Raw genomic sequence first — 21,407 nt, 5'->3', positions numbered from 1 at the left:
AGGCCTGTCCGCTCCAGAAAGAGGATCTTTTCTGGAAATATGAGACCTGTAGCATATTGACGGAGGTTATTAAGATGCAGTAAAAAAATGTTCCATGCGAACATCATGAATGTTTTAGAAATAACACTAATACTTTTATTTTATTTTTTTATTTTTTTGAGACAGAGTCTCACTCTGTTGCGCGTCATACCTTACAGCAACCTCAAAATTCAGGGCTCAAGCGATGCTCCTGCCTCAGCCTTCCCAGTAGCTGTGACTACAGGCTCCAGGCACAACTATGGCTAGATTTTCTATTTTTAGCAGACAGGGCTCGCTTTTGTTCAGGCTGGTCTCCAACTCCTGAGCTCAAGCAATCCGTCTGTCCTGGCCTCCCAGGTTGCTAGGATGACAGGCCTGAGCCATCATGCTGGCCTGAAATAACACTAATACTTTTTAAGAGATTTTTATGAATTCATTTTTCATAGAATGACTAGGTCCAATTTGTGGAAACAAACGAAGACCAGCCAGATGAGAAAAACATAGGCTATTTGTTCAGAGCTTACTATGGGAAGGTAGACAGACACCATCATTTGTATTTGGTAGGCAGAGGAGTGGGAAGAAGGGAAGGCTTCAGGTATACCCTACTTAGAGGCTGTTGGCCTGGAGAAGCTGCAGGTGGACTAACTAGAGGATGTGTTAGTGTTGTATGATTGGTTAGGGAGGCAAGTTTGGCTTTCTCGGATTGGACTTAAGTTGGAATCCTTAAGCTCCAATTAGGGAAGCTGTCAGTTATTAATAAGGTCCTGGCCATTTTGGCCTCATTTTTACAGAGGTTATTATTTTTCTTCCTGGACCATACTAGTGATAGCAGTCTGACTTCCTACAAGTGTTACTTCTTGGCTTCCTGAGTCGTTCATTATAGATAAGAAGGTTGGTTTCCTGGGCAGATTGCTGCAGATTGTGGGTCAAAGTTTTGTCTTTATGTATGATATGGCCATCTGTTTCTACATTCAGTTTCTCAAAAAGAATGTCTAGGAATTCTAAAATATGAATTAGAGTAGTGGTTCTCAACTTCCTAATGCGGCAAGCCTTTAATACAGTTCCTGTGGGTCTTGACCCATAGGTTGAGAACTGCTGAATTAGAGGAAGCTTGTAGAGTTATCATGAACTTTACAAGTAGAAATGGAGCCCATTTGCTATTTTTTTTTTATTGTTGGGGAATCATCATGTATGGGGAATCATACATAAACCCAGGTTACCCTGCTTGCATTAGTTAAGTAAAGTCCCTCTTATAGTTATGTCCTGCCCCCAAGAGGTGCCCATTTGCTACTATGTGCCCATCAGCCATCTGTCATTTGTCTTACTGTATAATGATGCTTCTCATTGCAATTGTGAACTGCAGTGGGAACTCTAGTAATCATCAGTAATGACTCATTTGAAAATCATCATTTTAAAGAATTTTATTTTTACAGTAGTAGTATAAGAGCAAAGAGAGACTAGAGTCTTTAGTAAGTTATTATTAGCCTACTCCTGAAAATAATCATGGTCTCCCAACTTCTGTGGTCAAAGTAGTAAAAATCGACTCTGGGCAGATAATATTTATTTGAATATTCCTAGAAATCTGGCTTCCTCCCTAAAACTTAGCTGATTTTCACAACCCCTATGCATCCAATTCCTTGCTGGGCAGGCTTTCCCTATTAACGATAGTAACAGGAGCACTTGTCATAGTGCTGTTTTCTGGAACCATAATTCTCCCCGGGATTTTTATTTTATTTATTTATTTTGAGACAGAGTCTCAAGCTGTCATCCTGGGTAGAATGCCATGGCGTCACAGCTCACAGCAACCTCAAACTCTTGGGCTTAAGCGATTCCCTTACCTCAACCTCCCAAGTAGCTGGGACTACAGGCGCCCACCACAACACTTGGCTATTTTATTGTTGCTGCAGTTGTTATCATTGTTTTAGCTGGCCCGGGCTGAGTTCGAACTGCCAGCCTCCATGTATGTGGCCGGTGCCCTCCCCACTAAGCTACAGGCGCCGCCCACCCCTGGGCTTTTTTTGTTGTTGTTAAGACAGTCTCACTATGTTGCCCTCGATAGAGTGCCACGGTGTCACAGTTCACAGCAACCTCAAACTCTTGGGCTCAAATGATTATCTTGCCTCAGCCTCCCAAGTAGCTGGGACTACAGGTGCCCACCATAACAACTGGCTATTTTTTGTTGCAGTTGTCATTGTTGTTTAGCTGGCCCGGGCTGGGTTCAAACCTGCTAGCTTGGGTGTATGTGGCTGGCCCTGTAACCACTATGCTACAGCGCCGAGCCACCCCTGGGTATTTTAATAGGCTTCTTAGCTTCCTTGTTGCTGGCTTTAGGATCTAACTTTTTTGGGTTCTTTAGAAGTCTGTTATTTAAATTCTAGGACCCCTAAGGAGGGCAGCACCTAAGAAGCTAAGATATAAAGGGAGAGGACAAAATAAGTTATATTTACTGAGTTCCCGCTTGCTTTGATCTGAATATTTGTGCCCCCCCCCAATTTGTATGTTGAAACCTAATCACTGATTGATGGTATTAGGAGGTGGGAGGTGATTAGGTCCATGCCCTCATGAATGGGAGCTTATAAAAGTGGCCCCAGAGAGCTACCTCCCCCTTCTACCACATGAAGGCACAGCTAGAAGGTGCCACCCAGGAACTACAAAGTTGGCCCTTACCAGACACTGAATCTGCTGGCACTTTGATCTTGAATTCCCAGCTCCAGAACTGTGAGAAATAAATTTCTTTTTTTTTTAAACAAGTCACCTAGTTTGTTGTACTTTGTTATAGCAGCCTGAATGGACTGAGACAACACTCAATTTACTTAACATTGGTTTTCTTATCCAGAAAAAGGTAATAATAATAAGAATATAGTAGTTAGTACTTACTGAAAGGTCAAAGACCAAACATAAAAGATTATTTCAAGACATGAGACAAAAGGAAAACAGGATCCAGGCTCTGTGTGGGCAACCACAGCCTTTATTTCATCCTGGTGAGGTTGAGCTGAGTTTGAGAAGAAAGGCAGCACATGGGTCAAGATGGATGGGGATTTTAAAGGTTAGGAACGTGGGGGTCAGGACATTCCCTTTCCTGGGCTGGACATCTGTCAGAAGGGTAGTGGTTGGTCCATTTACCTTTACCAGGTGGGTCATCTGGTGGGGTAGAGCGGAGGGTTGACCCATTCAATTTTCTTAGGTGGGACATCCATTAGCGGTGGGGGTTGATTCTTTTAGACAGGTCCACCCTATTCGGGTGAGATAGCACTTACAGGTATACTCAAAGGAACTGCAGGTTTACTTCTCAGCTACTGCAGTAAAGTGAATATTACAATCAAACAAGTCATAAAATTGTTTTGTTTTCCAGTGTCTGTAGTCTACTAAGTGTACAATAGCATTATGTCTAAAAATATATATACCTTAATTAAAAAAATACTTTCTTGCTAAAAAATGTTATTGATCATCTGAGCCTCCAGGGAATCACGATCTTTTTGCTGGTGCGAGGATCTTGCCTTGATATTGATGGCTGCTGAATGGTCAAGATGGTGGTTGCTGAAGGTTGGGGTGACTGTGGCAATTTCTTAAAATAAGAAAGTAGCGAAATGCCCACCAACCCAGGAATGGATTAACAAGCTGTGGTATATGTATACCATGGAATACTATTCAGCCATTAAAAAAACGGAGACTTTACATCCTTCGTATTAACCTGGATGGAAGTGGAAGACATTATTCTTAGTAAAGCATCACAAGAATGGAGAAGCAAGGTTGTGTGTACCTCAGCCGGGAAGGACGCGTCGAGGTTGGCATAGCCATCAAGGACAGTGACTACCATGGCTTCCAGTGCTTTGCCCAAACCTTAGATGCGTGGCCTCTTGGCCAGGCGCCTGCAGATTCATATTGTTGGAGCATTTGTTGTATCCCTGGTGGTTGCAGCATTCTATAAGTATGCTGTGGCTGAACCAAGAAAGAAGGCATATGCAGATTTCTACAGAAATTATGATTCTATGAAAGATTTTGAGGAGGTGAGGAAGGCTGGTGTCTTTCAGAGAGTAAAGTGATTTTGGAATATAAAGAATTTCTTTGGGCTGATTTACATAGACGTTTGTCACTGACCCGTGTTCCTGAGCTATGAATATGAGTGATTATAAATAAACTATTAATAAAAAAAAAAGAATGGAGAAGCATGAATCCTATGTACTCAATTTTGTTTGTTTTTTTTTTGAAATTAGGATTTTTTTTTTATTAAATCATAGCTGTGTACATTAATGCGATCATGGGGCACCATACACTGGTTTTATAGAGCGTTTGACACATTTTCATCACCCTGGTTAACATAGCCTTCCTGGCATTTTCTTAGTTATTGTGTTAAGACATTTACATTCTATGTTTACTAAGTTTCACATATACCCTTGTAAGATGCACCGTAGGTGTAATCCCACCAATCACTGTCTCCCTCCCTCCCCGCCCTTTCCACCTTCCCCCTATTCTTAGGTTATAACTGGGTTATAGCTTTCATGTGAAAGCCATACATTAGTTTCATAGTAGGGCTGAGTACATTGGATACTTTTTCTTCCATTCTTGAGATACTTTACTAAGAAGAATATGTTCCAGGGCGGTGCCTGTGGCTCAGTGAGTAGGGCGCCGGCCGCATATGCCGAGGGTGGTGGGTTCAAACCCGGCCCCAGCCAAACTGCAACCAAAAAATAGCCAGGCGTTGTGGCGGGCGCCTGTAGTCCCAGCTACTCGGGAGGCTGAGGCAAGAGAATCGCGTAAGCCCAAGAGTTAGAGGTTGCTGTGAGCCGTGTGAGGCCACGGCACTCTACCGAGGGCGGTACAGTGAGACTCTGTCTCTACAAAAAAAAAGAAGAATATGTTCCAGCTCCATCCATGTAAACATGAAAGAGGTAAAGTCTCCATCTTTCTTTAAGGCTGCATAATATTCCATGGTGTATATATACCACGATTTATTAATCCATTTGGGGATCGATGGGCACTTGGGCTTTTTCCATAACTTAGCAATTATGAATTGGGCTGCAATAAACATTCTGGTACAAATATCTTTGTTATGATGTGATTTTTGGTCTTCTGGGTATATGCCTACTAGAGGAATTGTAGGATTGAATGGCAGATCTATTTTTAGATCTCTAAGTGTTCATCAAACATCTTTCCAAAAGGAGTGTATTAATTTGCATTCCCACCAGCAGTGTAGAAGTGTTCCCTTTCTCCACATCCACACCAACATCTCTGGTCTTGGGATTTTGTGATATGGGCTAATCTTACCGGAGTTAGATGATATCTCAAAGTAGTTTTGATTTGCATTTCTCCGATGATTAAAGATGATGAGCAGTTTTTCATATGTCTGTAGGCCATGCGCCTGTCTTCTTCAGAGAAGTTTCTCTTCAAGTTCCTTGCCCAGCCTGCGATGGGATCACTGGTTCTTTTCTTGCTTATACGTTTGAGTTCTCTGAATTCTGGTTATTAAATCTTTGTTGGAAACATAACCTGCAAATATCTTCTCCCATTCTGATGGCTGTTTGCTTGCTTTACTTACTGTGTTCTTGGCCGTGCAGAAGCTTTTTAGTTTAGTCAGGTCCCAGTAGTGTATTTTTGAAGCTGCTTCAATTGCCCAGAGGGTCCTCCTCATAAAATACTCACCCAGACCAATTTCCTCAAGGGTTTTCCCTGAACTCTCTTCTAGTATTTTTATAGTTTCATGTCTTAAGTTAAATCTTTAATCCAGTGAGAGTCTTAGTTAATGGTGAAAGGTGTGGGTCCAGTTTCAGTCTTCTACAGGTTGCCAGCCAGTTCACCCAGCACCATTTGTTAAATAGGGAATCTTTTCCCTACTGAATGTTTTTAATTGGCTTGTCAAAGATCAAATAACGCTAAGTAGCTGGATTCATCTCTTGGTTCTCTATTCTGTTCCAGACATCTACTTCTCTGTTTTTGTGCCAGTACCATGCTGTTTTGATCATTATCGATTTATAGTATAGTCTGAGGTCTGGTAGCATGATTCCTCCTGCTTTGTCTTTATTTCTGAGTAATGTCTTGGCTATTTGAGGTTTTTTCTGATTCCATATAAAATGAAGTATTAATATTTCAAGATTTTAAAAGTATGACAGTGGAGCTTTAATAGGGATTGCATAAAAATTGTATATTGCTTTGGGTAGTATGGACATTTTAACAATGTTGATTCTTCCCAGCCATGAGCATGGTATGTTTTTCCATTTGTTAACATTTTCAGCTATTTCTTTTCTTAGAGTTTCATAGTTCTCTTTATAGACATCTTTCACGTCCTTTGTTAGATAAACTCCCAAATATTTCATCTTCTTTGGCATACTGTGAATGGAATAGAGTCCTTAACTGCTTTTTCAGCTTGACTATTGTTGGTATATATAAAGGTTACTGATTTATGAATGTTGATTTTGTAACCTGAGACGCTGCTGTATTCCTTGATCACTTCTAAGAGTTTTGTAGTAGAATCCCTGGTGTTTTCCAGATATACAATCATATCATCTGTGAAGAGTGAAAGTTTGATCTCTTCTGACCTTATATGGATACCCTTGATCGCCTTTTCTTCCCTAATTGCGGTGGCTAAAACTTCCATTACAATGTTAAACAGCGGTGGAGACAATGGGCAGCCTTGTCTGGTTCCTGATCTGAGTGGAAATGATTTCAATTTAACTCCATTCAATATGATATTAGCTGTGGGTTTGCTGTAGATGGCCTCTATCAGTTTAAGAAATGTCCCTTCTATACCAATTTTCTTAAGTGTTCTGATCATGAAGGGATGCTGGATATTATCAAAAGCTTTTTCTGAATCAATTGAGAGGATCATATGGTCTTTGTTTTTTAATTTGTTTATGTGCTGAATAGATTTACGTATATTGAACCAGCCTTGAGACCCTGGGATCAAACTGACTTGGTCATGATGTATAATTTGATGTGTTGCTGGATTCTGTTTGTTAGGATCTTGTTGAATATTTTTGCATCTATATTCCTTAGTGATATTGGTCTATAGTTTTCTTTTCTTGTTGGGTTTTTTCCTGGTTTGGGGATCAGGGTGATGTTTGCTTCATAGAACGTGTTGGGTAGTTTTCCTTCTTTTTCTACTGTTTGGAATAGGTTAGGTTGAGTAATATAGGTACTAATTCCTCTTTAAAGGTTTGGTAGAATTCTGACGTGAAGCCATCTGGTCCCAGGCTTTTCTTTTTAGGGAGGTTTTGTATGGTTGATGCTATTTCAGAACTTGATATGGGCCTGTTCAACATTTCCACTTGATTCTGGCTAAGTCTTGGAAGGTGACGTGCTTCTAAGTATTGGTCAATTTCCTTCATATTTTCATATTTCTGAGGAGTCTGTTGTTATTTTTTTGTCTTTGTCGTTTCTGATTGATGAGATTAGAGATTTTACTCTTTTTTTCCTGGTTAGGTTAGCCAAAGTTTATCTATTTTATTGACTTTTCAAAAAACCAACTTTTTGATTTATTGATCTGTTGTATAATTCTTTTGTTTTCAATTTCATTTAATTCTGCTCTAATTTTGGTTATTTCTTTTCTTCTACTGGGTTTGGGGTTGGAATGTTCTTCCTTTTCCAGTTGCTGGAGATGTCCCATTAAGTTGTTAACTTCCTCTCTTTCTGTTCTCTTGAGGAAGGCTTGCAGTGCTATAAATTTCCCTCTTAGGACTGCCTTTGCGGTATCTGATAGAGGTTCTGATAATTCGTGTCTTCATTGTCGTTTTGTTCCAAAAATTTGGCAATTTCCTTCTTAATGTCATCTCTGACCCATCTATCATTCAGCATAAGGTTATTTAACTTCCACGTTTTTGTATGAGTATGCAGATTCCTGTTGTTACTGAGCTCAACTTTTATTCCATGGTGGTCCGAGAAGATGCAAGGAATAATTTCTATTCCTTTAAATTTACTGAGGTTAGACTTGTGACCTAAGATGTGATCAATTTTGGAGTATGTTCTGTCAGCTGATGAGAAGTATGTGTATTCAGTTTTGTTGGGATGAAATGTTCTGTAGATATCTGCTAAATCCAAATGTTGGATGGTTAGGTTTACATCTAAAATTTCTTTGATTAGCTTCTTATTGGAGGATTGATCCAACACTGCCAAAGGAGTGTTGAAATCGCCAATTATTATCGAGCTGGAGGAAATCAAGTTGCTCATGTCTGTTAGAGTTTCTCTTATAAACTGAGGTGCATTCTGGTTGGGTGCATAGATATTAATAATTGAAATCTCATCACATTGAGTATTACCCTTAACAAATATGACGTGACCTTTCTTATCCTTCCTTACTTTTGTTGGTTTAAAGCCTATTGTATCTGCAAATAAAATTGCAACACCTGCTTTTTTCTGATTACCATTTGCCTGAAATATGGATGACCATCCTTTTACCCTGAGTCTATATTTGTCTTTTAAGGTAAGATGTGGGTGGCACCTGTGGCTCAAGGAGTAGGGCGCCGGTCCCATATGCTGGAGGTGGCGGGTTCAAACCCAGCCCCGGCCAAAAAAAAAAAAGGTAAGATGTGACTCTTGTATGCAACAAATATCTGGCCTGCGTTTTTGTTTCCAGTCAGCTAACCTGTGCCTCTTTAGAGGACAGTTTAAGCCATTCACATTAATGGAGAATATTGGTAAATCTGGTAAAATTTTGGGTATCGAGTTTTTTGAAAGTCCAGTGGACATTTTCAATCCTTTCGCCACTGTGGAAGTTGGAGTTTGATCAAAAGTATCTGAGTGAGTTTACTTTTGTGGTAGAGGATTGGGCTGGTCATTGTGGAGGATAGGTCTGATAATATCCTGAAGAGCTGTTTTGGTTATGGCAAATTTCTTCAACATATGAATGTCATTAAAGTATTTAATTTCTCCATCATAAATGAAACTCAGTTTAGCTGGATACAGGATCTGGGGTTGAAAGTTATTTTGTTTTAGGAGATTAAAAGTCGATGACCACCCTATTCTGGCTTGAAAAGTTTCAGCAGAGAGATCTGCAGTCATTCTAATATTCTTCCCTTTGTAGGTAATGGCTTTCTTCCGTCTGGCTGTTTTGAGAATTTTCTCCTTCATATTAACTTTAGTGAAGTTAATTATGATATGCCTGGGGGATGTCTTATTGGAATTGAGTTGTGCTGAGGTTCTGAAACTGTCTGCTATCTGAATTTCAGAATCTCTTGGCACATCTGGAAAATTCTCTTTCATAATTTCATGGAGAAGGGCCTCTGTGCCTAGTGAGACCACTTCATCACTTTCAGGGATTCCAATGAGGCGGATATTACCCTTCTTCGAATTATCCCAGAGCTCTCTGAGAGAATGATCCATTTTTGCTCTCCATTTCTCTTCCTCTTTGAGAGTTTGGGAGTGTTCAAAGGCTTTGTCTTCAATGTCAGAAATCCTTTCTTCTGCTTTCTCCACTGTTACTGAGGGATTCTACTGTATTTTTCAGATCTTTGAGGGCTGCAAATTCTTGTTTCAGTGCTTCAAAATCTTTGGTGGTTTTTTTCTTTAAATTCATTAAATTCTTGAGACAACTTTTGAATTTCTCCTCGAATTTGTAATTCCGACTTTTGAATTGCTCCTCGAATTTCTAATTCCAAATTTTCCTCCATTTTATTAATCTTGTTTGTAATCCAAATTCTGAATTCGATTTCTGACATCTCAGCCAGCTGTTTATGAATGGGATCTTCAGTTAGATCTGCCATATCTTTCCTTGGGGGGGGGGTTGCTCTATTCTGGTTATTCATGTTACCAGAGTTTTTCCACTGATTCCGCCCCATGATTGTTTTACACCATTTGATTTTTCCCGTGGAGCTTTTTCGAGGACCTGTACAGTGCTATAGCCTGAGAAACTGGGGACCTGTTTGGTGTGGTGGGGCTAAGTGGTTCTGTCTTGTTTTCAGCTGGTCTCTGTTTGACCCTAGTGAAACAGTTACTCTGGGTTGAAGTCTCAGCTGTGGAGAAATACCAGCAATGAAGTCACCCTGCCCCCCACAGGCAATAATTGGAAAAGGAAAATCAAACCTTCCTATAACCACACACCCAGGGCACCACCTGAATAGTCCTCAGGCAATTGGCTCTGTTCAAAAGGTCCAAATCAATTGTCTCAGTCAGTACCTGTCTCAGGTGGGAGAGTTTAAAAGGTCTCTGGCAACTGGATGGCAGGTGTCTGGTGACTACTCTGATATGGCTTGCTCCGGTGCTCTGTGGAGTCAGGAGGACCCACCCAGCAAATAGATCAGTCTGGGAAGGTTGATGCCTCCTTCCCCACCTTGCACCTCTGTCACATTCAGTCACTGATAGTCCCACAGGGCTTTGACCCAGTTGCCTATAGTGAATAGATACTCCGGGGGTTTGCACCTGCCTGAATCACAAGGAAATCTATTTCTGCTCAGCCAGGCCGCTGGGCTCTGCCTCTTTCTAGCAGAGGGAGAAATCACCCAAGAATCTGGACTCCTGGGGGACAGGCCTCCAGACCTCAGAGTGAGAGTGGAGGGGAGTGCTGGGAGCTCAGAGTTGCAGGTAGAGAACATATGCAGTTTTATACAGTTTTATGCTTGGCAGGAGAATGCTGTGACACCCTAGTAGGGGAGGTAGGTCCAGTTTTTAGAGGGTCTCTCCCATGAAGTGTAGTGGGTGGACCTTTGAACTCTGCTCGTTTGTTTGTGGGGCACTCTGAGCTGTTCTCATGGGGGAGGGGACTCCCGTCCGCTTGATGATGGATTTTGTACCTTTTGTTTGTATCCTTGGGGTTGCAGCTCGGCTCAGCAGGGTTGATGTGCGTTCTTCAACCTTCTCTCTTGGTGCAGCTCAAATCCACCCAGTTACTTGCTAAATTTCTGTCCTTTAACTCTCCTTCTGGATGGGAGCCTCTGTGGAAAGCTGGCTTCAGTCAGCCATCTTGTCTCCGCCCCCTGTACTCAATTTTGATATGAGGACAATTAATGACAATTAAGGTCACGGTGGGGGTGGGGGAAGAGGAGAACAGAGAGAGAAAGGAAGGAGGAGTGGGGAAAGGAAGAGCAGAGAGAGGGAAGGAGGGAGGGGGATGGGGCCTTGGTGTGTGCCACACCTTTTGGGGGCAAGACACGATTGCAAGAAGGACTTTACCTAACAAATGCAATCAGTGTAACCTGGCTTATTGTACCCGCAATGAATCCTCAACAATAAAAAAAAATAAGAAAGTAGTGAAGTTTGCCACATTAATTGACTATTCTTCGTAAAAGATTTTTTTATAGCATGTGATATTGTTTGATAGTGTTTTTTTTTTTTTTTTTGGAGACAGAGCCTCAAGCTTGTCAACCTGGGTAGAGTGCTGTGGTGTACAGCTCACAGCAACCTCCAACTCCTGGGCTCAAGCGATTCTCCTGCCTCTGCCTCCCAAGTAGGAGCAAAAATGCTATTTTTTGGTTGCAGCCGTCATTGTTTGGCAGGCCCGGGCAGGATTTGAACCCGCCAGCTCAGGTGTACGTGGCTGGAGACTTAGCTGCTTGAGACACAGGCGCCGAGCCTTTATTTTCTTTTTCTTTTTTTTTGAGACAGAGTCTTGCTCTGTTGCTCAGGCTGGAGCACAGTGGCAAGATTAGAACTCCATGTAGCCTTGACCTCTTGGGCTCAAGCAATCCTCCCAACTTGGCCTTCCAAAGTATTGGGAATATAGGCCCGAAATACTACACCCAGCCTGTTAACCTTCAACTCCTGGACTCAAGCAGTGTTCCTGTCTCAGCCTCCCAAATAGCTTGGACTATAGAAGTGCCCGCCACAATGCCGGCTATTTTTGGTTGTAGTTGTCATTGTTGTTTGGCAGGCCAGGGCTGGATTCGAACCCGCCAGGTCTGGTGTATGTGGCTGGCGCCTTATCCGCTTGAGCCACAGGCACCGAGCCTGCAGTAGATATCTTATAGCTCCCTGCAACCTCAACCTCCTGCTTCAGCTTCCACAGACGTTGGGACTCAGGTACACACCACCAGCCCCAGGTAATTTCTTTCTCTCTCTTTATATATATAAAACAACAACAACAACAACAACAACATATATATATATATTTATTTTTTTTTTTTGTAGAGACAGTCTCACCTTATCGCCCTCGGGAGAGTGCCGTGGCGTCACACAGCTCACAGCAACCTCCAAATCCTTGGGCTTACGCGATTCTCTTGCCTCAGCCTCCCAAGTAGCTGGGACTACAGGCGCCCGCCACAACGCCCGGCTATTTTTTTGTTGCAGTTAGGCCGGGGCTGGGTTTGAACCCGCCACCCTCGGCATATGGGGCCGGCGCCCTACCCGCTGAGCCACAGGCGCCGCCCTATTTATTTTAATATATTTACAAAATATATAAAAATGGATAAGAAAACCAATGTTATTTTATATATATTATATATATTTATAAATGAATATGTATTTTTTGTTGTTATTTTATGTATGTGAAGATATATATATTTTGTTGTTGTTTTTTATAGAGAAGGGATCTTGTTTATTTTAATATGTTTACAAAATATATAAAAATGGATAAGAAAACCAATGTTATTTTAATATATATATTTATGAATGAATATGTATTTTTTGTTGTTATTTTATGTATATGAAGATATATATGTATTTTGTTGTCGTTGTTTTTTATAAAGAAGGGGTCTTGTTGTTGGTAAGGCTGGTCTTGACCCCAAGAACCTCCTGCCTTGGCCTTCCAGAGTGCTAGGATTGTAGGTGTGAGCCACCATGCCTGGCCTGTTTGATAGCACTTACATCAGAAATCTGTTGTTTAGTGTAGCCACCTTCATTAATGGTTTTATTTTATTTTATTTATTTATTTTTTATTAAATCATAAAGAGGTAGATCATGTATACATTAATGCATTTATGGGGTACAATGTGCTGATTTCATATACAATTTGGAATGCTTACATCATACTGGTTAATATATTTCTCACCTCATTTACTTAATTATTTTGTTAAGATATTTATACTCTATACTTAATAAATCCAACATGTACCCTTGCAATATGCACCATAGTATTTTATTTTATTTGTTTGAGACAGAGTCTCACTTCGTCATCCTCTGCAGAATGCTGTAGCATCATAGCTCACAGCAATCTGAAACTCTCAGGCTCGGGCGGCACCTGTGGCTCAAAGGAGTAGGGCACCGGCCCCATATGCTGGAGGCGGTGGGTTCAAACCCAGCCCCAGCCAAAAACAGAAAAAAAAAAAAAAGAAAAGAAACTCTCAGACTCAAGTGATTCTCTTGCCTTAGCCTCCCAAGTAGCTGGGACTACAGGCACCCACCGCAATGCCTGGCTATTTTTAGAGACGGGAGTCTCACTCTTGCTCAGGCTGTTCTTGAACCGGTGAGCTCAGGCAATCCACCCACCTTGGTCTACCAGAGCTCTAGGATTATAGGCATGAGCCACTGCACCTGCCCTTCATTAAGGATTTTAGCTAGATGTTTTGGATAACTTGCTTCAGCTTGTACATCGGCACCTGCTGCTTCATCTTGCCCTTTTATGTTATGGAGGCAACTTCTTTCCTTAAACTTTTTGAACCATCTTTTGCTAGAGGAAGAACAGTCTTTCTAATGGGCTAACAAGGAAAAATACATTTGTAACTGGCAGCCACTTAGAGCAGTATGAACTCTGCGTCTAAGGTTAGTAGCATAAACATCTCTCCTACAGACATGTTTATCTACCAATTAAAGGATTCTGAGCAGACAAAGGAAGGTTTAAATCCTTATTACCCTTCACCAGAGCTGGTCAATTCACATTTCAAAGGGAAAAGCAGCCTCCAGGAAAGTTGAGGAAAGAATAGATTATCTGGTGGACTGTCATCAAAAATTCACTGCCTGTAAAAAGATTTTTCTGGAGTTTGTTTAGACAGCCTTGACAGAACTCCTGATGGAACAACAAGAGCACAAACTTCCCCAGCTTCCTCCAGTGATAGCAGAGAGCACCTATGTTTCCTGCTATCAGTCTATGGCTAAGAAGTGGACAAACTCAGCAGTTTCCCCAGCTGTCTTCTGCTAATTGGTCTACAATCATAAATTTCCTCCCACACCTTCTCAGATAGCCTAATAAAGAGTCAGGGTTGATTGGTCCCAGGGCTGGTGCCTATCTTATTTCTGGTGCTGTGCCCTCTTTTTCTTCATAGGAGTAAATCAGCTTTGTGCTTCTTCTTCCTTTTTTTTTTTTTTTTTTTTTGAGACAGAGTCTGACTTGGTCACCTGTGGTAGAGTGCTATGGCGTCTTAATTCACAGCAACCTCAAACTCTTGGGCTCAAGAGATTTTCTTGCCTCAGCTTCCCAACTAGCTGGGACTATAGGCACCTGCCACAATGCCTGGCTATTTTTTCAGAGACAGGGTATCGCTCTTGTTCAGGCTGGTCTGGAACCTGTGAGCTCAGGCAATCCACCCGCCTTGGTCTCCCAAGTGCTGAGATTATAGGTGTCAGCCCCTGTGCCCAGCAGCTTGTGCTTCTTTCTATGCTAAACTTTGAGAAATCTTTCTCACCCATGTACGAACTTCTCACCCTAACATCTAGTTTCAGACTGTTCACAGCTTCCTCACCTCTCTCAGCTTTCTTAGAATTGAAGAGAGTGAGGACCTTATTCTGGATTAAGCTTTGGCTCAGGGAATGTTGTAACTGGTTTGATCTTTCATCCAGACCACTAAAACTTGCTCCATATCAGCAATAAGGCTGTTTCATTTTCTTTTTTTTTTTTTTGTAGAGACAGAGTTTCACTTTACTGCCCTCGGTAGAGTGCCGTGGCATCGCACAGCTCACAGCAACCTCCAACTCCTGGGCTTAAGCGATTCTCTTGCCTCAGCCTCCCGAGTAGCTGGGACTACAGGCACCCGCCACAACGCCTGGCTATTTTTTGGTTGCAGTTTGGCCAGGGCCGGGCTTGAACCCGCCACCCTCGGCATATGGGGCCGGCGCCCTACCGACTGAGCCACAGGCGCCGCCCTGTTTCATTTTCTTATCAGTCTGTGTTCACTGGAGTAGCACTTTTATTTCCTTCAATAACTTTTCCTTTACATTCACAAGTTGGCTAAGGGTTTTGCACAAGAGACCCTATGTTTCAGCCTATTTGGGCTTTCATATGCCTTCCTCACTAAGTTTAATCATATTAGCAGGTAGGCACAGTGGCTCATGCCTGTAATCCTAGCACTCTGGGAGGCTGAGGTAGGTGGATTGCTTGAGCTCAGGAATTTGAGACCAGCCTGAGCAAGAGCAAGACCCCATCTCTACTAAAAATAGAAAAACTAGCCTGGCATTGTGGCAGGCACCTGTAGTCCCAGTTATTTAGGAGGCTGAGGCAAGAGGATTGCTTGAGTCCAAGAGTTCGAGGTTGCCATGAGCTAGGGTTATGCCTCAGCACTCTAGCCTGGACAACAGAGTGAGACTCTGTCTCAATAAGTAAGTAAGGAAGGAAGGAAGGAAGGATGGAAGGAAGGAAGGAAGGAAGGAAGGAAGGAAGGAAGGAAGGAAGGAAGGATGGAAGGAAGGAAGGAAGGAAGGAAGGAAGGAAGGAAGGAAGGAAGGAAGACTATATGTGAAACTTCCTTTCATTTCAACACATAATGTGGGAACAGTTCATGGTGTTCCAAAACAATTACAGTAGTAACATCAAAGATCACTGATCACATCACTATAACAGATGAAGTGATAACAGTTTGAAATATTCCAAAAATTGCCAAAATGTGACACAGACACATAATGAACATATACTTTTGGAAAATGGCACCAGTAAACTTGCTCAATGCAATGTTACCACAAATCTTCAATTTGTAAAAACAAGCAAGATCCATGGGGTGCAATAAAGCAAAGCTAGATAAACTGAGGCATGCCTGTATATACTGCCAAGTACCATTTTAAGAATGTAAGAATTTATTTTTCAGGCTCGGCGTCCGTAGTTCAGTGAGTAAGGGCGCCAGCCACATATACCAAAGCTGGCAGGTTGGTGGCCTGCTAAACAACAATGACAACTGCAACCAAAAAATAGCTGGGCGTTGTGACAGGTGCCTGGAGTCCCAGCTGCTCAGGAGGCTGAGGCAAGAGAATCGCTAAAGCCCAAGGGCTAGAGGTTGCTGTGAGCTGTGACACCACGGCACTCTACCAAGGGTGACATAGTGAGACTCTGGCTCAAAAAAAGAAAAAAAAGAATTTATTTTTCTTAAGAACTCTATGTGGTAGGCACCAATATTATGCCTGTCTCACAGAGGGGAAATATACAGAGAACTTATGTAATTTGTCCAAGGTCACATGGCTAGCACATAGGAGAGACATTAATGGGGAATCAGAAAGCCTGACTCCAGAGTTTGGGCATTTGATCCCTAAGCTACATACTGTATCTCTACAATCCTGAAAGTTAAATGAGATAAAACTAAGAAGCGTCTGGCACACAGAGCCTGAAGTTCAGAATCACTGAATATTCCTTACAAATCCTCTGGCATAGAGGCCTTAATCCCAAATGCCACTGAGAGGCAGTATTGCCATTCTGTTTATTTCCCCTTGTGTTTTCATAAGTGCAAAACTCCTTTTCTCCTGAGTTATAAGCCATGTTGCCATGTTTGCCACCCTCTTTAGTCTGTTTGGTATATCTATTAGTCTCTCTCTCTGCGTTTTTTGCAGACTTGGACACCTACCTCTTGGACTCCCCATCTAGTTTAACTCCTATTGTTATTCTGGATGTTTTTGACATCTAAAAGAATGATTTATTTTGTAAAGGTATGGCTAATTCTGTCATTCTTTAATTAACTCATTAATATATTCTACAAATAGTTAATAAACGTATATGTTTGGCGCCTATACTAGGCTGTGGGGAAAATTAATGACATGATTTCTGCTACTGAGAAAGTTGTAGTCTAGTAGGGGCAATAGACACAAAAAATGTAATGAATGAAGTGTTGTAGGTGTGTATTTATTTATTTATTTATTTGAGGCAGAGTTGGTCGCCCTGGGTAGAGTGCTGTGGCATCATAGCTCACAGCAACCTCAAACTCATAGGCTCAAGTGATCCTCTGGTCTCAGCTTCCTGAGTAGCTGGAACTACAGGCGCCCACTACAATGCTTGGCTAGTTTTTCTTTTTTTAGTAGAGATGGGGTCTTGCTCCTGCTCAGGCTGGTTTCGAATGCAATCAATCCACCTGCCTCAAGCAATCCACCTGCCTCAACCTCAAAAGAGTTCTAGGATTACAGGCGTGAGCCACCACACCTGGCCAAGCATCCCCCCTTTTAAAAAGCTCTGTTTTTCTATTTAAAGACAGGATGGCTGTCTTTGAGATGCTAGTCTATCACCCTCCTCATTTGCCAAAAAATTAATAAACTTCTCTTTTCTCTTCCTCAAACCACATATCTTCATTCTTTGTTCTCACTGATTCAGCCTTGGGGAGAAGTACTGAACTTTTGGTAAAAAATTCACAACTGTGTACATACTAAAACCTGCTGAATTGTACACTTTAAAGGAGGTGAATTGGAGCATTGTGGTGAAGAGGAGGCGAAAACGACCCTGAGACCAACAAAAGCCTGTGTGCCTCTTCATTCCCGTGTCCAAGACTCACCACCAAGCCCAAGAGGAAGTTAAAGGGGACACTAAAGGAGATAAAGCCAAGTGAAAGTTATGAAAGCTATAACCCAATTATAGCCCAAGAAGAAGGGGAAAGGGGAGAGGGAGGGGAGGGGAGGCAGGAGGATGGGTGGAGGGAGGGTAATTGGTGGGACCATAACCTATGGTGCATTTTACAAGGGTACATGTGAAATTTACTGGGGGTAGAATATAAATGTCTTAATACAATAAGTAAGAAAATGCCATGAAAGCTATGTTAACCAGTTTGATGAAAATATTTCAAATTGTATGTAAAACCAGCACATAGTACCCCATGATTGCATTAATGTACACAGCTATGATTTAATAATAATAATAATAATAAAAAAAGCCAAGGGAAAGGATGAACCACAGAGAAGATTCACGAGGTTGTCCAAAGCCAGAGCCCAAGCCGAAAGGAGCCCCTGCAAAGAAGGGAAAGAAAGTGCCCAAAGGGAGAAAGGGAAACACTGACACTAGGGAGGAGGGGAATAAACCCGCAGAAAGTGGAGATGCCAACGCAGACCAGGCACAGAGAGCAGAAGGTGCTGGACACCCCAAGTGAAGTGTGTGCATTTTTGATAACCATGTACTTCTCATGATTGTACAATTTGAAATATTTTTTATCAAGCTTTATGAAAATGTTGAGTTTTGGTTTACCTTTTCTTTAAGCTATATTGTTAGCATGCAGAACACTTCATTGTTGTTTTTTGGGGAAGGGGCATGTGTCACTAATAGGATGTCTCCAAAGCTGGATTGATGTGGGGAAAACACTTGTCCCTTCTAGTTCTGAGAGGCTTCCTCTTGGCTCTTAGAAAGAGGGATTCCTGGATGTTGACACACAACCTTGGATATTGGCACAAATGCCTTGTGGTATGAAAAAACTAACTTGTTTTTATATCCTATTCTCCCTCTCGGTCTTGAGCTTAGTCTTCACTCCCTTAAACCCAGTCACCTCCTGGGACCTGGCCCCCAGTAATCAGCTACTAGTATGTTGAGGAATCTGGACTTTCCCAGGGTTACTACCGAGATGGCATCCCTCAAAAGAGCAACTGTTCCATTTACAGATTGTGAATCTTCAGATAAATTCTGCCATTTTTCAATTCATTTCCTGAAAGTCACGGTTGGTTTATTAAAAAGTTGTTAAACAATATACTAGTTGTGAAATGTCAATCCTCTAAATTTTCTCTGTTCAGAGCATTAGATGAGGACGTGATTGAGTTTTATAGTGGCTTCTGATTTTGGGTGATCACTAAGAAAGGAGTTTTAAAGTTGTTGCTCATGCCTGTAATCCTAGCACCCTGGGACGTTGAGGCGGGGGGATTGCATGAGCTCACAGGTTCGCAACCAGCCTGAGCAAGAGCGAGACCCTCATCTCTAAAAATAGGTGGGTGTTGTGGTGGGCATCTGTAGTCCCAGCTACTATGGAGGCTGAGTCAAGAGAATCACTTAAGCCCAAGAATGAGAGGTTGCTATGAGCTGTGACGCCACTGCACTCTACCAAGGGCAACAAAGTGAGACTGTCTCAAAAGAAAAAAAAGAACTTCAAAACATAGTACTTCGTTTCATATGGAACCAGCAAAAACTCCAAATTCAATTCTTAGAAATAAAAACAAATCTGGGGGCATCATGTTACCACATTTCAGGTTGTACTGTAAGTCTATAGTGATCAAAACAGCATGTTACCTGCATAAAAATAGAGACACAGATCTACGGAATAGCATAGAGAATCTAGAGATGGACCCAGTCACATATCGTCATTTGATCTTTGATAAGCTTAACAAAAGCATGAAGCATGCACTGGGGAAAAGAATCCCTCTTTAACAAATGGTGCTGGGAGAACGGGTTAGCCACTTGTAGAAGATTGAAACTGAACCCACATCTCTCACCATTGACAAAAATAAATTCTTTTTTTTTTTTTTGAGACAGAGCCTTAAGCTGTTGCCCTGGGTAAAGTGCTGTAGCATCACAGCTCACAGCAACCTCCAACTCTTGGGCTCAAGCAATTCTTCTGCCTCTACCTCCCAAGTAGCTGGGACTATAGGCGCCCGCCACAATGCCCAGCTAGACAAAAATTAATTCTTACTGGATAAAAGATTTAAATTTAAGACACAGAACAATAAAAATTATAGAAGAGAGTGTGGAGAAAATGCTTGATAATATTGGCCTGTGAAAAGATTTTATGAGGAAGATCCCCCTGGCAATTGCAGCAACACCAAAAATAAATAAGATTGGGCAAGCTAAAAAGCTTCTGCACAGCTGAGGGTATTACAAACCAAAGCAAACAGACAGTTTTTGGAACAGGAGATCTGACAAAGGTCTAATAACTACAGTCGACAGAGAACTTGAATTAATCAACAAGAAAAGAGCAAATAACCCCATTTCTATGTAAGCAAAAGAGTTGAACAGAAACTTCTCTGAAGATGACAGACAAATGGCCAATAAGCGCATGAAAAAATGCTCATTATCTCTAACGAGCAGAGAAACACAAACAAAAACCACTCTGAGATGTCACCTAACTCCAGTAAGATTAGCCCCCATCACAAAGTCGCCAAACTGCATATGCTGGTGTGGATGTGGAGAGAAGGGAACACTTATACACTGCTAGTGGGATTGCAAACCTTTACGGAAAGAAATATGGAGAATTCTCAAAGAACTAAAAGTTGACTTTCCATTTGATCTCACAATTCCATTACTAGGAATCTACACAGAAGAACAAAAATCATTTTACCACAGAGACATTTGCACCAGAATGTTTATAGCAGTTCAATTCATAATTGACAAGTTGCGGAAGCCCATCAACTCCTGAATGGATTCACAAATTTTGGTATGTGTATACCATGGAATACTATTCAGCCATAATAAGAGACTTTACATCTTTTAAGTTTACCTGGATGGAGTTGAAACACGTTCTTCTTAGTAAAGTATCTCAAGAATAGGCAAAAACAAACAAACAAAAAACCCTCAAATACTCTGGGAGGCCGAGGTGGGTGGATTGCCTGAGTTCACAGGTTCAAGACCAGCCTGAGCTAGAGGGAACCCCCCCCCACTCCACCCCTTTAAAAAAATAGCCAGGTGAGGGCGGTGCCTGTGGCTCAGTGAGCAGGGCTCCGGCCCCATATACCGAGGGTGGCGGGTTCAAACCCGGCCCCGGCCAAATTGCAACAAAAAAATAGCCGGGCATTGTGGCAGGCGCCTGTAGTCCCAGCTGCTGGGGAGGCTGAGGCAGGAGAATCGCCTAAGCCCAGGAGTTGGAAGTTGCTGTGAGCTGTGTGACGCCATGGCACTCTACCGAGGGCAATAAAGTGAGACTCTGTCTCTACAAAAAAAAAAAAAAAAAATAGCCAGGTGGGCTTTGGGGCAGGTGCCTGTAGTCCCAGCTACTTGGGGTGCTGAGGCAAGAGAATTGCTTAAGCCCAAGAGTTTGAGATTGCTCTGAGCTATGAGGCCACAGTACTCTACTGAGGGCGACAAAGTGAGACTGTCTCAAAAAAAGAAAACAAAAAAGGAAAAAAATCCAATATACTCAATATTAATATGAAACCAATATATAAACATACACTCATATGAATGATAAAACAGAAATATAGTCCAGCAAGGAGGAGGGGTGAGGAGGGAGAGAAGAGAGGGGAGAGCGATTCTTGGAAAGAGGGAGGGCAATTGGCGGGATCTCGCCTAATGAGCACAATGTGAAGATGTTAGCATGCCCCGCCATCACCGCCTACCCCTCCGGTGAGGAGCTCTTCTACAACTTGAACTTCACCTTGGAAGTGATGTTGCTCCGAGGGATCGTGGAGGGACTGGCGTCACAGGTGTAAAGCCCGCTCCTTGA

General features: G+C 42.0%; 1 pseudogene; it reads left to right on the top strand.

Moving 5' to 3' along the window:
• Positions 1 to 3,833: 3,833 nt before the first annotated feature.
• LOC128562536 (cytochrome c oxidase subunit 6C-like) lies at positions 3,834 to 4,061 on the top strand (annotated as a pseudogene).
• Positions 4,062 to 21,407: the final 17,346 nt, after the last annotated feature.

The sequence above is a fragment of the Nycticebus coucang genome, chromosome 12, assembly GCF_027406575.1.
Source record: "Nycticebus coucang isolate mNycCou1 chromosome 12, mNycCou1.pri, whole genome shotgun sequence".
NCBI lineage: Eukaryota > Metazoa > Chordata > Mammalia > Primates > Lorisidae > Nycticebus > Nycticebus coucang.
Note: the sequence above shows the minus strand (reverse complement) of the source record. Positions and strands in the feature narration are given on the sequence as shown.